General features: G+C 39.1%; 1 protein-coding gene and 1 pseudogene across 3 annotated transcripts in view; one reads left to right on the forward strand and one right to left on the reverse strand.

Moving 5' to 3' along the window:
• The window catches only part of ZNF385B (zinc finger protein 385B), a 480,885-nt gene that overhangs the window by 222,193 nt on the left and 236,981 nt on the right, over positions 1-21,711 (reverse strand). The window lies entirely within an intron of this gene.
• Positions 11,352-13,157, forward strand: LOC120853977 (annotated as a pseudogene).

Raw genomic sequence — 21,711 nt, forward strand, 5'->3', positions numbered from 1 at the left:
GCTTTCTAGCAGCAACTTCCTTCTATGCTAACCACTCTAACTGAGCAGTCTCCCTTTCTCTCTCCAACTTAGCCCACCAAATTTAGACACCTCCATTACCTCCCCTTCCTCTTCAAGAATGCAGACACTTACAGTTGGTCAGCAGGAACCCTGACATCTACTGTTGACTCCTTAAGCCTTTACCACTCCTGTGCAAACAGGTCCTTGCTCAATTCTTTTTGAAAATACCAATTGATTACACTTTCAGTGTTCAATCAGAATTTCTTGATACACTATGGTCCGTCTTCCTTTGCATAAGACTTAGATCAAATATATTAGGCACAAGTCAATTATCAAAGCAAATTGTCTCTATTTCCACCTACCACATGAAAGTACCCCAAAAGGCTCAAGAGAGAACATGTGATCAGCAAGGCAAGCATTATGTCATTTCAACAATATCCCTGCTAGTGAACAAATCCAGACTGGCCTGTGTGACTTCCCCACATTGGCCAAGGCCACTTTAATCTTCCTGAAGGGATGGAAAATAATTGATGATGATTCTCCAAGTTATTTTGAAATATTTCCATGGAAAGAAACAGAGAAATGAACATGAGTAAGAGGAAACAAAGACAGTTTTAACAGAGAAATATAATGGATCTGGTTCAGCTAAATTTCAAGCAGATTACAGGGGAAGACCTTGGATTTGGTGATGTAAGGGATGAAGTAAGGGGCATTTCATGACTTCGCACCATAGGTGGACTAAAGCCTTGGGTGAGGGCTGATACCTGCCCTACCTGGAACATAGTTAATAGTAAGCATAGAAAGTGGATGGGAAGAAGAACTGGATTGAGCTCTAATTGCAACTTTCTTGGGTGAAACATCTTGGTTAAGTCACTTTGGCTCTCTTATCTGAAACAGAGATCATGAAAAAGCCTTATTAATTCCTCATGTGGTTCCAAATATGTGAAGATTTTTCTAACTTCTTGGGGATGACACTTTTAGAAGTCTAGGTTTGGGGAAATTTCACTAGTCACTCCTCAAAAGGGCTATATTAAGATCTCACCATTTCTGCCAAAATATTTGCCTCCTACTGTCTTGATCACTCTCAGACTCTTCCATTGGAATGGCAGTAAGTAGACTTAAGATAATTCTACATGGATTAGAGAATATCTGTTGGGCACCAGAACTTCCATGCTGTTACATATGTATTCTTAAATCAACTTTGAAGCCTAATGGCTTTTTAAAATCAAAGCTTCTTCCAAAATCCTCCTGGGAATATGATTTTTAAAGCATATGGATACAGAATCTGACCCAATATATTTTAAATAAGGCTCTTTGATTTGTCATATGCTTTTAAAATATGGTGTTTGCCTACCTGTTCTCTCTAGCTCCCTGGAAAGCTAGGAAGACTCTTAAATAACTGTATCCTCAATCTTCTCTGAATTCCACTGCTAGTGGACTATCTCAGTCAGATAAACATGATGTCTACCTAAAGCATTCTCTGATCCTCATATTTGTGTTTTCTGCTGTCAAAGCCAAGAATTACAAAGCCAGGGTCTGGAATGGAAAACATTGCTACATGACTGTTCTGTATCAGAGGACTTTTCTCACAGAAATGGGGAAACATGCGTGACAAGATCAATTACCTTAAAAGAAAGTGAAAGTGAAAATTGCTCAGTCGTGTCTGATTTTTTGTGACCCCATGGGCTATACATTCATGGAATTCTTCAGGCCAGAATACTGGTGTGGGTAGCCTCTCCCTTCTGCAGGGGATCTTCCCAACCCAGGGATCGAACCCAGGTCTCCCACACTGCAGGCAGATTCTTTACCAGCTGAGCCACAAGGGAAGCCCAAGAATACTGGAGTGGGTAGCCTATCCCTTCTCCAGGGGATCTTTGATCCAGCCCCACCTTAAAAGAAGTTAACCTGAAAGGCAAGGGGGACTGTACATGCATTTCCAAATTGCTCATATAGCCTATCTCACCACATCACAATCTGTACAATGATAGCCTTCCTCCTTCTCCATCAGCTGTCCATCTGTAGAGCTGAGTATTAGTCTTGCAACATAAAAGCAAGGTAACCTGGGAATAAGGTCAGCAGGTGAAATTTTAACAGATCACAAAAGCAGGGCAACTCTACTTTGGAAAGAGAGAACAGAGAGAAGATAGAAAGGACAGAGAATAGATTGTAGATCCTCCTTTAAAGGAAACAAAAAACTTCCACTGAGATGCCAAGGCAGAAATTCTCCCAACATTGCATGATTTCTCAACTTGATTCTCACTGGCTGATTCTATATCCTTTCAACTAACTACTCTCTCCTATAATTCTATACATGTTAATGAAGACTTAAAAGCAAATACCACACAGAGAAAGGGAATGATGATATTCCATGTAAAAATGAAATCACAAACAGACCTGAATTCCAAATATACTGAGTTCTACTGGTATTAGTGGAAATAAAACAATGACTTTACTTCTGAGTAAGTCCAATGTAGTATTTAAAAAGAAAACATATTTCAACAGAACTGACAGAGCAGTGAATCATTCTACATTTAATAGACTATATTAGTATCTAGAGATGTTAACGTTTAGTTTAGCAAAGGACTGCCTCTGAGTAAAACAGAAAATCAGTTTAATTTAGATTTTATTTCATTTGGATTTATGTCAATGGGTGTGGTCACTGGTTTAAAGGAAAACCAGAAGTTTAGTTGGTTTTTTTTTTTTGCTTGAAGAATTCTTCATCTCATAGATTTTACTTTTTTTCTTTTTTTTAAATTTAAATTTATTTATTTTAATTGGAGGCTAATTACTTTACAATATTGTACGTGTTCCCCATCCTGAACCCCCCTCCTCCTCCCTCCCCATACCATCCCTCTGGGTCATCCCAGTGCACCAGCCCCAAGCATCCTGTATCATGCATCGAACCTGGAGGGGCAATTCAATTCTTATATGATATTATACATGTTTCAGAGTCCAAAAGACTGTTCTATACATGTGTGTCTCTTTTGCTGTCTCGCATACAGGGTTATTGTTACCATCTTTCTAAATTCCATATATATAGATGGTATTAACATTTGTCCCAGAAAGACAAATGTTAAAAGACAAATGATAAAAATATCATTTTACAGATGATGATACTTCTATCTCCCAAATTTAAAAATTGCTTTCTATAATAATTTTAAAAGACAGTCATTGACATAAAAAGGCACAACACATAAACTTATAGCTACTAATTGGCATGCATTTATTCCCTAGGCAATGTGCTGAAGGTTTTATGTACATTAATTCGATTAATTCTTATGATACTGGAATTCCACAAGATGGGCATTGTACTTCAAGTTAGCTAAAGACAAAGGAAGTGAGAGTGTCAGTCGCTCTGTCATGTCTGACTCATTGTGACCCCATGGACTGGAGCCTGCCAGGCTCCTCTGTCCATGGGATTCTCCAGGCAAGAGTACTAGAGTGGGTAGCCATTCCCTTCTCAAGGGGATCTTCCCAAACCAGGGATCTTTTCAATCCAGGAATTGAACCCAGGTCTCCCGCACTGCAAGCAGGTTCTTTCCAGTTTGAGCCACCAGGGAAGCTCAAAGACAAGGAAACTGAGGCTTAAAGAGGGTATGCGATTTGCCAAGGATCACAGAGCAAAGAAGAGATGGAGCTGGAATTCAAATCCAAGCAAATTTTGTTCTTTTCTTTTCCTCTTCCTTTTTTGGGTCATAATTAAAAAGAATAAAAGCTACAACAAATAACCATATTTGACTTACTAGAACATAAATACTAGTTTCAAATATAAGTACTAAGCCAGACTTTGCCAACAAAGGTCTGTATAGTCAAAGCTATGATTTTTCTAGTAGTCATGTATGGATGTGAGAGCGGGACCATAAAGAAAGCTGGTCACTGAAGAATTGATGCTTTTGAACTGTGGTGTTGGAAAAGACTCTTGAGAGTCCCTTGAACTTCAAGGAGATCCAACCAGTTAATTCTAAAGAAAATCAATCCTGAATATTCATTGGAAGGCCTGATGCTGAAGCTGAAGCTCCAATATTCTGACCACTTTACACAAAGAGCTGAGTCATTAGAAAATACTCTGATGCTGGAAAAGATTGAAGGCGAGAAGAGAAGGGGACGACAGAGGATGAGATGATTGGATGGCATCACTGACGCCCCATGGCATGAGTTTGAGCAAGCTCTGGGAGTTGGTGATGGACAGGGAAGTCTGGAGTGCGGTAGTCCATGGGGTTACAAAGAGTGGAATACGACTGAGCAACTAAACTGAACTAAGCCAGACGTAAGTTACATTATACTAAAAAAAAAAGAAAGAAAGAAAGAAAGAAAGAAAGAAAGAAAAAACAATGCAGTAAAATTCATACTCTATAGGCTTATGCAGTCCTTTGAGATCTTCACCTAGAGCAGTTTCTCAAGACTTTTTTTTTTTCATTTTCCCCCTATTTAATGAGTTTTCTTTACAATGTTGTCTTTAATGGGGTGCTTCATGAAATTTTAATGCCACAGATATACTGCATGTCTGTTTATGTACTATATTAATACTTCATAAAAGTAGTACAATTTTTTTAACTTTTTTGCTTCTGAGAATGAATTTTTGCCCCTTGGTGAGCAATGAGAATGCCTAATTTAGAGGTTATATCTGTTTATCCCAAATCTTTCAACCCACTAGCTATTACTTAGCATTGGATGGGGTTAGGGTTTTAAATTTTTAGCTTGAAGTTTTTCAGTGAGTTAAAATGCAAACTCATAGACTATGTTGAGCCATTTATACCTTAATGTGAATAGAAGAACAGAAAGCCAAAATATACAATGGAAAAAAGACAATCCCTTTAACAAGTGTTGCTGGGAAAACTGGTCAACCACCTGGAAAAGAATGAAACTAGAAAACTTTCTAACACCATACACAAAAACAAACTCAAAATGGATTAAAGGTCTAAATGTAAGTCCAGAAACTATAAAATTTAGAGGAAAACATAGGCAGAACACTCTCTGACATAAATAACAGCAAGGTCCTCTATGACTCACCTCCCAGAGTAATGTTGAACTGAACACAAAAATAAACAAACAGGACCTAATTAAACTTAAAACCTTTTGTACAATGAAGGAAGGTGTAAAGCAAGGTGTAAAGGCAGCCTTCAGAATGGGAGAAAATAATAGCAAATGCAGCTCAATACAAGAAAAATAAATGACCCAATCAAAGAATGGGCCAAAGAACTAAACAGACATTTCTCCAAAGAAGACATACAGATGGCCAACAAACATGAAAAGATGCTCAACATCACTCATTAACAAAGACACGCAAATCAAAACTACAATGAGGTACCATCTCACGCAGGTCAGAATGGCCACCTTCAAAAAGTCTACAAGAAATAAATGTTGGAGAGGGTGTGGAGAAAAGGGAACCCTCCTACACTGTTGGTGGGAATGCAAACTAGTAGAGCCACTATGGAGAACAGCGTGGAGATTCCTTAAAAAACTGGAAATAGAACTGCCATACAAGCCAGTAAATTCCACTGCTGGACATACACACTGGGGAGATCAGAATTGAAAGAGACACATGTACCTCAATGTTCATTGCAACACTGTTTATAATAGCTAGAACATGGAGGCAACCTAGATGTCCACTGGCAGACAAATGGATAAAGAAGTTGTGGTAAATATACACAATGGAATACTACTTAGCTATAAAAAAGAACACATCTGAGTCAGTTCTAATGAGGTGGATGAAACTGAAGCCTATTATACAGAGTGAAGTAAGCCGGAAAGAGAAACACGAATGCAGTATATCAACACATATATAAGGAATTTGGAAAGATGGTAATGACTCTATATGCAAGACAGCAAAAGAGACACAGATGCAAAGAACAGACTTTTTGACTATGTGGGAAAAGGCAAAGGCGTGACGATATGAGAGAATAGCATTGAAATGTGTATATTACCATATGTAAAATGCATGACCAGTCAGGTTTGATGCATGAAGCAGGGCACTCAAAGCTGATGGCTCTGGGACAACCCAGAGGGATGGGGTAGGGAGGGCTGTGGGTAGGGGGTTCAGGATGGGGGAACACCTGTACACCCATGGCTGATTCATGTCGATGCATGGTGAAAACCACCACCATACTGTAAAGTAATTAGCCTCCAACTAAAAAAAATTAAAAAGAAAAAAAAAAAAAGAAAAGCAGAAAGCCAGTCTGATAGGGGAAAGGTGAATGTAAGGGTCCTCCCTACTGGAGCAGGGGGGCGGGGGTGGGGAGCTGGGGAGAGGAGGGGAGAGGAGGGGAGATAGAGAGCCTCTGGTGCCGGAATGCCTGTGTCACCACTGAGCCTCAGTGTAGTCCTGCTGAACATGTTAACATGAAGTTAACATGAAGAGAAGAAGAGATGCGAGCTTCCATTCATGATGAACAAGAAATCTTAGTCATAGCCACCTTAGTGACCATCACCTTATTGATTAATGTGTAAACATTAGGTTTCCTGCCTGACAAGAATTTTCTCTTTGGTCCCATTCAGGCCTGTGTGCATATTCCCAACTGCTACGTGTCCAGGAACAAGAAAGTCTGTGTAACGTTCCAAAGAAACCACTCGACACCATGGCTCATTTTAACCCAGGTATGAATAGAAGACAGAGATGAATTCACAAATACTTCTTTCACATGCACTGTCAAATATAACTTTTCACTCCCAGAGGCCAAAATGGTCTTAACCATTGAAGTAATTATAGCTCACAACTATAATTTAGAGTGAGTTCTGGTTGACTCTACATTCACACAGGAAAATAATTCACTCGTCTTGTTGGAACACTGCAGTAAATAACTATATACAACCTATATAGTCAGCAACCCTAGACAGTATGGTGAATCTAAATAGAAATCAATGGTTGATAATTTAATAAGACAATAATAATAATTATCTACCATTTATTGGTTGCCAAATTAAATGCTTAAATGTTATACTCGATCCTTTATAAATACTACTGATTTAATTCTTCCAGCAATCCTATGAGATAAGCATTTGTATTGTCATTTACAGAGGAAATGAGTTCAGAAAGGATGGATGATTTTCCTTGAACTACTTACCAAGTGAGGGAAGAAGTCAAACTTCTACCATCTGAAGCTCATGCTTTGCTACTTTACCCACAGTGAAATTATCTCAGTGAAATGACAGAAAGATTCATGTCTGCAAACTTAATTCCAATCAAAAGGAGGAGTCTTGGGCAAGTGAAGAGGTAATAAATATATGCTGTATAATATGTTTTGAGATTTTGCTTGTGAGAAGCTACTCATGCAGATGATTTCAAATAAAGTATCATTTTTCAAAAAAATAAAAGTCTTTAAGACAGGTATTATGTTAGAATTTTCTGACTTTGAGGGTTATAAAACATATACTTGTGTATATGTTTACCCTTGTAAATGACAAACAAAACGGCAGCTATTTCACAGAAGCACAGGTACACTTCCCAGAGGCTGGGACTATGGTCCTAAATTGTCTGTATCACCCATTCCCTATTCATGGCATGGGTCCTTATGATTTGAAAGAACTGGCCATGTGAAAGGATGGTCCTTGTTTAAATTTTTCAGCATACTTTAAATTTTGTATTAGTGTCTCTGACAAGACAGGATAATGAAAACTAGGAAGGCAGAAATGGAATTGCAAAAAACAGTCAGGCTCTAAGAAATTTATTATGGAGGAGGATACACAGTGATTAGGAGCCATGTTAATGAACCAGAACTCAAACTTAGGTCTCCTAATTCCTAGACCAGGAATTTTTTATAACAGTACACTGTTACCAAGTAGAATAATAAATAGGCTTGCAATTATAGCAAAAATTGACCGAAATATACATCATCAATTATAAGCGTCTCCATGCAGACTGATCTAATTAAATTATTTAAACACATGGACAACAAAGTAGAAATATAATTTATCTTTTAAACTACTAACATGATTATGCTTACTATGTACCAAATGGATAATCAAACATCCCTATATAGTGATAATATGAGTAGCTCCAAAACAAAGGCTGAAATTGTTCTCACATGTGAAGTAATGTGTGCAACTGCTCAAAGTATAACCACTGCAATAAAAGATGTTTTTGCTTAATTTCCTGGAGATTTCAGATGTTTGTTTAGCCTTTATTAACTGGAAAATTCCTCTACTCATTGTACACTTACTGACATATTCTATTAGGAAAATGTTTGTTTTCCAAAGAAATAATCCAAGCCACAAAATTCAGCCAGTATTTCACAATATTAACTTGACAATAAAGTATTTTATCAATAAAGCATTTTTAAAATGTTTATGTAGCCACCAATGAAATTCTTACTAATTTAGAGGTTAGAAATTCTTACTAACTTAATTATGCTCCTCTGAGAAAGCTTCCTATAGCAGATCTTTGAAAGATTTTACTAGATTTCTCTTAAACTAATGCATGAAAATGCTATATTTTAAGATATATAAGATATAATTATGAACACTACTAAGGAGATACAGCATACTAACTTTATCTTTTCAATGTTCTATTACTTAAAACTAATTTTATAGCAGAGAATCTAGGCATTTTCCATATATTTTAAACATTAATAAAATAATCATGTAGAATCATCCCTTTCTAGAAGACTCATCATAGCATTTTAACAACATATGGAAGTCCAGTATATTTTTAAACCAGAAGTCATATTAGCACTTAGTTCATGAAGACTCTGTTGTCTATAACAACTACTGATTAAACCCCCAAATGTTGTGCTTATCTTAATAGAAGGAAAAACATACAGTTACGTGAGTCACGCTGCTTCCTTAACTTAGACACACATTTACAACAGTATTCTAAACTGCCAAACCTCATCATCCCAAATCCTAGGATGACAGATAATACTAATCATGGCATTGCTCAGCACTATATGAAACCTGTACAAATCTGGAAAATTGCAGCTAAAACCAAGTATACCTCCATATATATTTCCTATCACTTTCAAACAAAAACACCATTTGTAAGTCTTGTTACTTACCTAGAAGCATGTTTCTTAGCAGTAGTCAATTCAGCCAGTCTGAAAACTTTGTATAATAAAGGTATCAAGAGCTGAGAAGTATGTTAATCTGCCACAGGTTTTATTACAGTGAGAGTGGGAGCCCTCACAAACTCTTCCTTGTATCCTAAGCCTCCTGGAGGACTGGACTGACTCCACTCACTCGCTGTGGACCTTGGTTGAAACTAACAAACAATACAGAGACTGTCAGTAGATGCTGCCTCCTCAGCCCACAGAGCCAAAAAAAATTATGGAAAAGTAGGTTATTTCACTGGAGTTGGAGATATAAATTTTGAATTGATCATGCTGTTTCTTTAAAATCCCGAGTAGCATTTTCTACTAAATTAACAAATAAAACAAGTGAAACTCATGCAAACAAGCTTATAAAATCATATTTAAAAAATCTAACTACCTAATTTTCCCCCAATGCTTTTTTTAAAATTTAAAATACATTTAACTCTAAACTAAAAAGAAATCCTGCAAAATAAGCTCTGCAAAATATACATGTTTTTAGGGAAGATTGTATATTAAAATTATATCACTCATCAAGAATCAGAGAATGCAAATCTTTTTATTATTTGGTGTTATGAGCTTGAGCCTCCAATGAGATTTAAGTTTCACAAAGGATTGTTTGTTTGATTCCAATACAAAGATAATTATTTCTGAAATAGGTTTCTCTTGAGAGAACAAACCTTACAGTTTTAAAAGCAATAAGGATATTGCAGTGCATATTTAACAAAGGAATATCTCATTTCTTTGTATGTTTCTACTGGCTGTGAATTAACAATTTAAAAGGAGAAAAATCTATCTGACCTCAAAGGAAGAATACATAGCATGCCAGCTAACACTAAAGCCAGTAAGTTGAATGTGATTTCTGAGGCTATGTATTTTGAAGTAGAAAATAAAATGATATATCCAAATATTATATATTTTAGCAATTGTTTTTAAATTATGTGCAGCAGATATTTCTTTTTACATATTATAATGACAGTGGACAGAAATTAAAGTATGTATACCTCCCTGGGATCCAGATCCTTGAGCAGTAAAGTTTTCCTGGTATTCATTCATGTTTCTTTATTTCCCTATTAAAGATAATTTTGGGATTCAACTTTTACACAATCAGCTACTTTTATTTTTATTAAAATAGGCCAAAAAGTTTAAGAAAAAGGAGAGTCTGAGAAAGAGGTAAATGGGAAACAAATCTAGGAACAAAGAGAACAAAAGGAGAGGTGGTCAAGGATGATGATGACACAACAGACCAACAACTGGGGTTCTTCTGTCATTGTAAAATGTAGGCCTTCCATATATCAAATACATATATTTGGATGTAGTGACCTGAAGGATTATGCATATAAATTCTCATGGGATAAACCAAGTTTCAAGAGGGACAGGTGTATGCATGTGTGTATGTTTATACTAATAAACGTTTTTCTATAAATGTGGAAGGAAGCCTCTCTCCCTGCCCTTGACACCCCGTTCACTTTTACCTAGTGGCTGTCACACTTGAGCGACATCAGAATCCCCTGAAGGGCTGGTTAAAACAGACTGCTGGGCCCGAGCCCTAGAGTTTCTGATTCAGTCTGTCTAGGGTGGGGCCTGAGAATTTATATTATAGCAAATTCTCAGGTGATGCTGAAGTTTCTGGTCCTGGGACCACACTTTGAGAACCACTGCTTTAGCTTATTATGCTATCCTATAATCTAGCATGAACACATTTCCAGTGTAAATTGTTTATTACTATATTACCTAGATTCTAAAGGCTTCTTCACCCGCACATTTTCACAGCTCTGAATCAGGATGTGTCTATAATTAATCACAACTTACAGAAGCTATGCAGAGGGCAGCGCCACAACATGCATGTCAGTGTCTGCATGGACTTGGTCACAGCTGTTCATATTGTCTCTTCAGTTGAGTGATATCATTTTTGAATGATATCAAATGTTGTTTGCATTTAAAAATAATTTTTTAAACCAATGCTTTAAATAGCACACTATGATTTTAAAAATAAGTCATTGCATACAAAGATGAATACAAACAGGTGTGGTATGTGTACTTGTTGTTGGTGAATCAGATGTTAATTACTGGAGAAATGACAGCAAATTAAGACTTTCTTGGAAAGTAGCATTCCATTCCATTAGAAGATATAAGAATAGTAATCACTAGTGGAAGAAACTATGGAACATGTAAAGTTTTGCCTATCACAGGCCCAGAAATGCAGCTGAAGCTAGACGGAATCACCAAATCCCTCTAAACAGAAATTTAAATGTGATTTGTTGGTGTGAATAATTCACAGGTCACAGGTCTTTAAAGCTCTGCATCATAGTTTATTGACAGTTGCTGTTGCTGGGGGCCTACTCTTCAGACATGCACATTTCCACTCAGCCACACTACTGTGGGACCAAGCTACGGAAGCTGATCCTCTCAGATGAGCTGAAGCACACTCACCAAAAGTGGGAGCTTCCCTCCTTCAGCCCAGTCTCTGACACAGGGCTGTCTCCCTCTAAAAGGACCCACCAGCGCTCTAAGTCAGATGCCACCGCCAACATAAGTCTCAGCAGCAACCTGAAACGGACAGCCAGCCACCCTAAAGTGGAGAATGAGGATGAGGAGCTCTCCTCCAGCACCGAGAGTATTGATAATTCATTCAGTTTCCCCGTCAGACTGGCTCCTGAGCGAGAATTCATCAAGTCGCTGATGGCGATTGGCAAGCGGCTGGCCAGCTCCCCACCAAGGAGCAGAAGACACAGCGGCGGATCTCAGAGCCCTCCCTGCTCAACCACAAACTCCCTGCCCGAGTCTGGCTGCCCCCTGCCGGCTTTGACCACCACACGGTCTGTGTGCCTACACCCAGGCTGTCGTCCTCAACTCTAAGGACAAGGCTCCCTACCTGATCTATGCAGAGGTCCTTTAATGTGAAAACTTTGACACCACTAGGGTCCCCGCCCAGTTCCCCGAGAACTGAATTCGGAGCACCCAGTCCGTAGAGAACCTGCCCGAATGCAGCATCACCCACGAGCAGCAGGCAGGCAGCTTCAGCACTGTGCCCAACTATGACAACGATCATGAGGCCTGGCTGGTGGATGACATAGGTGAGCTGCAGGTGGAGCTCCCTGAAGTGCACACCAACAGCTGTGACAACATCTCCCAGCTCCCCGTGGACAGCATCACCAGCCGGGAAAGCAGGGAGTCTGTGTTCATTGCAGCAGGTGACATCCAACGGCGCCTTTCGGAGCAGCTGGCTCACACCCCCACAGCCTTCAGATGAGACCCAGAAGACTCTTCTGCAGTTGCTCTCAAAGAGCCCTGGCAGGAGAAAGTGTGGTGCATTAGAGAGGCTTCCCCCTATGGCCATCTCCCCAACTGGAGGCTCCCGTCTCATTGTCAAGTGTGGGGACGACCTTCGGCAGGAGCTGTTGGCCTTCCTGGAAAGGTGTTAGAAGCAACTGCAGTCCATTTGGGAACAGGAGCGAGTACCCCTGTGGATCAACCCATGTAAGAGTCTCGTGATTTCGGCCGACAGCAGCTTGACTGAACCAGTGGTCAACGCTGTATCCATACACCAGCTGAAGAAGCAGTCACAGCTCTCCCTGCTCGATTACTTCCTACAGGAGCACGGCAGTTACACCACAGAGGCATTCTTCAGATCCCAGCCCAATTGTGTGCAGAGTTGTACTGGCTACTGCGTGGTCTGCTACCTGCTGCAGGTCAAGGACCGACACAATGGGAACATCCTGTTGGACGCAGCAGGCCGCACCATCCACGTCGACTTTGGCTTCATCCTATCCAGCTCACTCTGAAACCTGGGCTTTGAGACATCGGCCTTTACGCTGACCACAGAGCTTGTGGATGTGATGGGCGGCCTGGATGGTGACATGTTCAACTATCACAGGATGTTGATGCTGCCGGGGCTGATCACGGCTCGGAAACACAGGGCTAAGGTGGTGCAGATCGTAGAGACCATGCAGCAAGGTTCTCAGCTTCCTTGCTTCCATGGCTCCAGCACCATCCGCAACCTCAAGGAGAGGTTCCACATGAGCATGACTGAGGAGCAGCTGCAGCTGCTGGTGGAGCAGATGCTGGACGGCGGCATGCGGTCTATCACCACCAAATTATGACGGCTTCCAGTGCCTCACCAACGGCAACATGTGACACCCTCCTCCTCAGACCCCAGCATGATGGGGGGGTTCAGGGGACCCTCCCTGGGAAGGCCCTTGGAGAAACCCTAAGCCAGGAATGCCCACCCACACGGCCATCCACCAAGGGAAATGGAAGACAAGACATACAAAGGCTCATGTGGTAACCGTAGAGCTTGCCGGGGCGGGTGGGGCGAGCCAGCTGCAGGGTCCAGACTGACTGGGGCTTCCTTGCCGCCACCCTAGCTGTGTCAGTATTACCACCTGATGGACTCCAGGACTCACTGCCCTCGAAAGGACAGAAGTGATACATTTGAGGGACGCTGGGGCCTCGCTTCTCCCCACCAGGGTCCAAGAGGATCTTTCCACAGGCCATCTCTGCATGTATTCTGGGTCCCAGGAAGGAGAAGAAAGTAGGTTCTTGGTACTTAGGACTTGATCCTGTGGCTGGCCTTTGGCCATGCTGCTGCCTCACTGTCCCCTCCCTGGGACTGAGCCCTAGCCCGAGTTCCCCTGGGTAGATGGGCTTTGGCATAGGGTCCTGCACTTGCTGAGGTCCCCCATCCCAGAAGTGAGGAAGGGAATGATCATGGTCCCTCCAGTCTGAGGGTACTGGCCTAGCCTCGGGAATTCCTTGCCCTGATCCCTTCCCCACACCCAGGGAGATAGCTCTCAATTTTTTATTTTTGTTTGAAATAAAGTCCTTAGTTATAAAAATTTTTTTTTCCTTTCCTAGTGATATGTAAAGTAATGATGTGAATGGACAATGTAGACTTCTGTGGTGGTCCAGTAGGTAAGACTCCACGCTTCCACTGCAGGAGACACAGGTTCCATTTGCAGTTGGGGAGATTCCACATGCCAAGGAGTACAGTCAAAAAATATTAAGAAAATCTGAGGTTTGAGAAAATGTGATATTATCTGGAAATAAAACAATCACTCTTGGGAGAAGCTATTTACAAATTAATGAATAATAAGTTGATTTAAAGCAGGTTTTTGTTGTTGTTATTCAAAATGTGGTGTGGAAAACCTAAAGAACCACCCAGGATGTCTGCTAAAAACACATATATCTGGGACTACCAGAGATCCACTGACTCAAGTATCTTTGGTCTAAAGACTGACCATTTCACTTCTAAGTAAACGGCAATTTAATAAGAAGAGCAATACTGGAGGACTCTTAGATGTTTGTAGTAATAATGTAGTTCTGTAAAGCAAGCAAGCTACCTTTGATTCCAAATCAATTACAATAAACCTTGGGTATTGCCTAAATGAGTAAAGCTACATATGGATGCCTCTGTGATAGTTTATCCCCACAGGAACTTTTAAAAACTGAAACACCAAATTGCATACATATCTCAATGGCCCTTTGTGAAGGCAGAAGAGAAAAAGCCAGGAGCAAAGGTGCATGCTCATCTGACCAGACGCAAAGCAAGTAATGCTTGATAGGAGAAGGATAAATACACAGCAGCACCACATCTCCAATAAGACTCCAACCTCTGGCCCAGTACTGAGTGGGGTCTCTATAAGCCGCCAGTGGTGTAAAGGATGTGAAAGAAATGATAAAATAACCCGGATGACACTGACCAGCTGTTAAGTTGCCAGTTGTAAAGCTGGTCACTAGGTGTAAAACTAGTCACTGTAAAGTGACCAGTTGTAAAAGTAATGGAGGTGATGGCATTCCAGTTGAGCTATATCAAATTCTAAAAGATGATGCTGTGAAAGTGCTGCACTCAATACACCAGCAAATTTGGAAAACTCAGCAATGGTCTCAGGACTGGAAAAGATCAGTTTTCATTCCAATCTCAAAAAAAGGCAATGTCAAAGAATATTCAAACTACTGCACAATTGCACTCATCTCACATGCTAGCAAAGTAAAGCTCAACATTCTCCAAGTCAGGCTTCAATAGTACATGAACAGAGAACCTCCAGATGTTTAAGCTGGATTAAGAAAAGACAGAGGAGCCAGAGATCAATTTAACATCCGTTGGATCATTGAAAAAGCAAGAGAGTTCAGAAAAATGTCTATTTCTGATTTATTGATTAGGCCAAAGCCTTTATGTGGATCACAACAAACTGTGGAAAATTCTTAAAGAGATGGGAATACCAGACCACCTTACCTGCCTCCTGAGAAATTTGTATGCAGGTCAAGAAGCAACAGTTAGAGCTGGACATGGAAGAACAGACTGGTTCCAAATTGGGAAAGGATACATTAAGGCTATATGTTGTCACCCTGCTTATTTAACTTATATGCAGAGTATATCACGTGAAATGCCAGGCTGGATGAAGCACAAGCTGGAATTAAGATTGCCAGGAGAAACATCAATAACCTCAGATATTCAGATGACACCACCTTTATAGCAGAAAGCAAAGAGGAACTAAAGAGCCTCTTGATGGTGAAAGAGGAGAGTGAAAAAGTTGGCTTAAAACTCAACATTCAGAAAACTAAGGTCATGGTATCTGGTCCCATCACTTCATTGGAAATAGATGGGGAAACAGTGGAAATGGTGAGAGACTTTATTTTGGGGGGCTCCAAAATCACTGCAGACAGTGACGATAGCCATGAAATTAAAAGACGCTTGCTCCTTGGAAGAAAAGCTAGGACCAACCTAGACAGCATATTAAAAAGCAGAGACATTACTTTGCTGACAAAGGTCCATCTAGTCAAAGCTATGGTTTTTCCAGTAGTCATGTATGGATGTGAGAATTGGGCTATAAAGAAAGCTGAGCACTGAAGAAAAGTTGCTTTTGAACTGTGTTGTTGAAGACTCTTGAGAGCAAGACTCTTGGACAGCAAGAAGATCCAACCAGTCCATCCTAAAGGAAATCAGTCCTGAATATTCATTGGAAGGACTGATGCTGAGGCTGAAAGTCCAGTATTTTGGCCAACTGATACAAAGAATTGACTCATTGGAAAAGACCCTGATGCCGGGAAAGATTTAAGACAGGAGGAGAAGGGGACAACAGAAGATGAGATGGTTGGATGGCATCACCGACTCGATGGACATGAGTTTGAGCAAGCTCCAGGAGTTGGTGATGGACAGGGTAGCCTGTCATGCTGCAGTCCATGGAGTCACAATGAGTTGGACACGGCTGAGCAACTGAACTGAACTGAACTAAAAATTGCCCAATATCAGTGAGTCTGTTTCCTTAATAAAAGAATAAAGGTATGGTTAGAGTAGATTTCTATTGTCCATCCTAGCTCTAAAATTACATAACATTTAAAAGCATTTAAAAGGGTGTGGCTCTTTCATAGCTTTATTAGGAAAAAACCTTATAAAAGTGAATGACTGAGGAATCCAAGATAAAAGACATTTGTGATGGTTTGAATTATGTCTCTTCCCAGTCCTCCATTCATATTTTGAAGACACTAATGCCCAGTTTCTCAAAATGAGATCTTATTTGGAGGCAGATTCTTTCCAGAGGTAATCAAGTTAAGATGAGGTTGCTAGGGTGGGCGTTCATCCAATATGTCAGGTGTCTTTATAAAAATTGAGAAATTTGGATGCAGACTGGTACAGAGGGAGATTTTGTAGAGACACAGGGAAAGGACATCTGTCTGCCAGCCAAGGAGAGGCGCCTGAAACAGATCCTTTCCTCTGAGCTCTCAGAAGGTAACCCACTCTTCTGACACCTTGAATTCAGAATTCTAGCCTCCAAGACTATGACAGGATAAATTTTTGTTGTTTAAGCCATCTAGTTTGTAGTACTTTATTACACCAGGCCTAGCAAAACAAATTGGTCCTTGTCACTAGGTACTTAGGTCCTTGTCACTAGGTACTTAGCATGTAGCCTGTTACTAGGTACTTAGCATGCTAAGTACATGCTAACTTTTCAGAAGTTGAGTAGTAGTTGGGGTGCTATTTTTGAAAGTTAAAACTCAGATATTTTATATTTGTTTTTGTTTAATGTTTCTTTAATTAGGTTGGCTGTGCATTTGTCTATTTAAGTAGATTTTAAGTAGCTGCTTCGTCTTTTTTTATATATACTTGCTTTACTCTATTCCACTAATATTTGCTTCTGTCTTTATTAATGTCTGCTTCCTAACATCTTTTGACTAATTTTGATATTTTCTAGTTTTTAAGATCTATACATGCCTCATTTATTTTCAATTTTTTTTAATATGAAATCCCATTTAGGAGTACAATTTTTAATATTTTCCCTTCCATTAACTTTTAGATAATCTATCACTTTTAGTTTAGATTTTTCTCTTCTCTCTTTACCTGATGGTTAATAGGACTGAGAGAGAGAAATAACATGTTATCTTTATTCTAGCTTTATTATTAATTAATTTAGCTTGGCCTTGGGCCAGTCACTCACCTTCCATGGGCTTCTGTGATATTGCCTGTGTGAGAATCAAACCAACTAAATATGATAATATTGGAGACCATAAATTGCTCTACAAATTTAAGTCATTTAAGTCAATGTTTTAATTATTTTTGACCAACTCACTATTCACAAAGAAATTAGGATAACCCTGGGGATATCAGAATTGCTTAACTTTATAGTTTTAACTACATTTCTGCTTGTATTAGTAATCATCTCTCAAATTGCCTGTAAGTTTATAATTTTATGGAAAAATAGCAATAATTCACCTACTAGCTCAGTTTTATTTATTTTTTCATATATTAGTTGATGAATTTATTTAAAGGAGAGAAATCATTTTAAAAACTCACCTCCTGAAATAATCTGTCATTATCATTTAAGAGTGGGAACAAAACGAACTAGCATTATCTAAATTCAGTTAGGTGTCAAGCACTTTTTTAGGTGTTTTGCATTCAATTCTTTTAACAACCACTGCACAGATGAAGATACTAATAAAGCATAAGCAAACTGCTGAAAGTTATAAATCTTCTGATCCAGTCCTTCCCAGCTCCCTCCCTATAAAATGAGTCAATAAAGACAGCAGGGTTAAACTAAAGTTTTTATCTAACAATTTTCAGAGAATGTAAATTAGTTCTTTTTTTTAAAATTGAAAATATAAATCATGATTAAGTAAAAGTAAATGTGGTTTTAAAAAGCAATGGTCCTTTTGTTTCTCTTTGAGTCTTTTTTTCTTCAGAAGAGACTTTTATTTTTCCTTTTTGTTTCCTTTAGGGGAGAATGAAAGTATCTGAGAGCAATCATTTACTTTGAACTACATCATTGCTTCAGAATTTTCTATCATGCTAAATATTAAGTTCATCTAATGTATTAATTCAAGTTCTTATATGTAGTATCTAAAATACATGTAAAATTCTTCAGTAGCATTCATTTGTAATATTTAGTTTTTTGCTTAAAACTACCTAAAGGCATTAACTACAATTATTTCTGATGAGATTATGCTTAACCGAGGAAAAATTGTAGCCTAATCAGCTTTGCAATTTTTTACAAGTACAGCTCTCTGTAGATGAAAGATCATTACTACTAACTAGACTGGCACTTATTTGAAAAGAGTGAACATTTACAGAATTATATGAGTTCTGAGTATCAGAATCCAGAATGTTCCCAGAAAAGAGAAATAGAGAATAAGAAGAAATGATTAAAATTGCTGTATTAATGAAGATGCTCATTACATTATATATAATCACAAACATATAGAAACAGTCTTAAAGCTCAATAGCAGAGGAATCGTTGTACTGATAGTGTGAAATATTACAAAGTATATTCAGTGACATAGGAAAATGTTCACTATATAACAAGTGGGAGAAAATATGTAGAACTGGATGTACAGTAGATGTCACACATGTAAATTAAAAAGCATATTGCATATGCACGTGAATGTATATGTGCATATCTACAGAAACACGTCTAGAAGAAAATACCCCCAAATATGTTAAATACTGCAGGTTTACTGAAAATTTTACTTTTTTTCCCTGTATTGTTACATTTTTGTACTAAACTGAAAGAAAAAAAACAAAACCCTTCATCTTAAACATTACAGTGGGAGGGATTGCACTACAAAAAAGAAAATTTATATATTTCTAAAAATAGGGAGGCAGAACTAGCTAACTTAGATAATCGCTCTTTAAAAATTTATAGTAAGTTAATGTCAAGAACTAGTTACGTTCTCAAGTTTCTTTTGGGTCTTAATGATCCTCTGATTCAACTGGAGTAAGGGCAAGCATAGGACTAAACACGTGCAGGAGACTCACCTTGATCACTGTTATAGTGCAAATGCATAGTAATTGGAGTGAAATAAATAAGAGAAAAGGGAATGAGGGTAATGGTAATACAATATTTATAAGAGGCTTGAGCCATCAATTTCCAGAACTCCCCAGTGATTTAATCTCTTGGTCTGTAGTATCTGCCTCCATACAGATGAGTGTCAAGAGCCCGCAGAGAGGTGATGGCAGGAATCCAGCCCGCGGATAGTATGTAAGAATCTCTTACATACATGATTTCTTCCAAGGCATTAAATCTTTTTAACTACTATAGCCGCATTGCTATTTTTACTCCAGTGTTTAACTTATATGAAGGGAATGATTTACATGCCCTTAGATAACATGGCTCTCATTAAACTATTTATTCTCTATCAATGGCAACAGAAGACTTCCATGACAATATAGTGACATATAATAATTAACATGGTTCAGACATATCAGATCTCTGCACAACTGGACACATCAAAAGAATTATGATATCATCAATGATGCTACCAGACAGAGCGCCTGCTCTCCTCTCACATTAGACAGCAGATGTTCAAATAATACCACAGAGATTTTCTTAAACTGTATCCTGACATCTCTCAAGGTTTTCACCATGGTTAAATCAGAAATGTCACAACATTTTCTTTTCGTTAAAAAAAGTTCTCTACCTACCTAATAGGTGCCCATGCTACATAGCTTATTTTTATGTAAAGGCAGCTTGTCCTCTTAGAGGTGGGGTTTGCCTGCTGCTGCTGCTGCTGCTAAGTCACTTCAGTCATGTCTGACTCTGTGTGACCCCATTGATGGCAGCCCACCAGGCTCCCCCATCCCTGGGATTCTCCAGGCAAGAACACTGGAGTGGGTTGCCATTTCCTTCTCCAATGCATAAAAGTGAAAAGTGAAAGTGAAGTCGCTCAGTCGTGTCTGACTCTTTGCAATCCCATGGACTTCAGCCTACCAGGTTCCTCTGTCCATGGGGTTTGCCTAGGGCAACAAAATGCCCTGTGACTGTTGAGCCCATGTGAGTGATCACCAGCTGGGAGCAATGCACTTTTTCTAGTATGCCTTCAGCATATATTTGGAAAGAGATGGACAAGACCATAAAACTTTGGACAAGTTGGACAATTTTGAAATGAGATGATTGTTCAGCAAACAAAAAAATGTTTGGGTACATCTAACTTCAGGAGATGAAACCCAAAGGGATTTTAAGGTCTGTTCTCCATAAACATAGAATATAAATAAATATCACCAGTGTGCTTTGCTCTCTTTCAAGAGTTGCTTACAGTTAGTGTTTGGAAGAAAGTGAAGTCGCTCAGTGAAAGAAAGTGAAGTCACTCACTCATGTCCGACTCTTTGCAACCCCATGGACTATAGCCTACCAGGCTCCTCAGTCCATGGAATTTTCCAGGCAAGAGTACTGGAGTGGGTTGCCATTTCCTTCTCCAGGGGATCTTCCCAACCCAGAGACTGAACCCGGGTCTCCCGTGCTGCAGGCAGACGATTACCGTCTGAGACTCCAGGGAAGCCCTTGGAAACAAGATTGAAAACCATTTAGAACATTCTGTAAAATGTGAATTCACTAAAATCAAAATGGCCAAGATATAGATTTAGAGACAAATGAGTATGGCTTCCCCACGTCTGATCTGTTACTAAATTAGCTGTGGAAATATTTTTATCAGTAATATACTTTTCCAATATAATTTACATATATAAACTCTAAACCATTTTAATGAGAAAAAGATAAAGGATTCTGCTTTGTCCAGGGGCTGAGTCCACTTGCTTTAAAATATAAAACAGTACGGAGGTTCCTCAGATCAATTACCGTATGATCCAGTAATCTCATTCCTGAGCATATATCCAGACAAAACTATAATTCAAAAACCTACATGCACCTCTGTGTTCAAAGCAGCACTAGGTCACAATAGCCAAGATGTGGAGACAACCTAAACATCCATCAACAGATGAACTGATAAGATGTGGTGCATAAATACACTGGAATACTACTCAGCAATGAAAGAGAAAGAGATACTGCCATTTGCAGCAACATGGATGAAACTAGATATTATCATACTTAATGTCAAAAAGAGAAAGACAAATATTACATCATATCTCTTACATGTGGAATCTGAAATATGACACAAACGAATCTATCTATGAGGCAAAAACAGACTCAAAGACACAGAAAAAAGGCTTGTGGTTTTCAAAGGGGAAGGAGGATGAGAGAGGGAACGGACTGGGAATTTGGGGTTAGTAGACACAAACTATTACCTATAGAATGGATGGACAATAAGGTCCTACTGCATGGCACAGGGAATTATATTCAGTGTCCTGGGATAAACCATAATGGAAAAGAATATAAAAAAGAATGTATGCATGTGTATAACCGAGTCACTTTGCTATACAATAGAAATCAACACAACATTGTAAATCAACTATCCTTCAATTTTA

The sequence above is a fragment of the Oryx dammah genome, unplaced genomic scaffold, assembly GCF_014754425.2.
Source record: "Oryx dammah isolate SB20612 unplaced genomic scaffold, SCBI_Odam_1.1 HiC_scaffold_27, whole genome shotgun sequence".
Taxonomy (NCBI): domain Eukaryota; kingdom Metazoa; phylum Chordata; class Mammalia; order Artiodactyla; family Bovidae; genus Oryx; species Oryx dammah.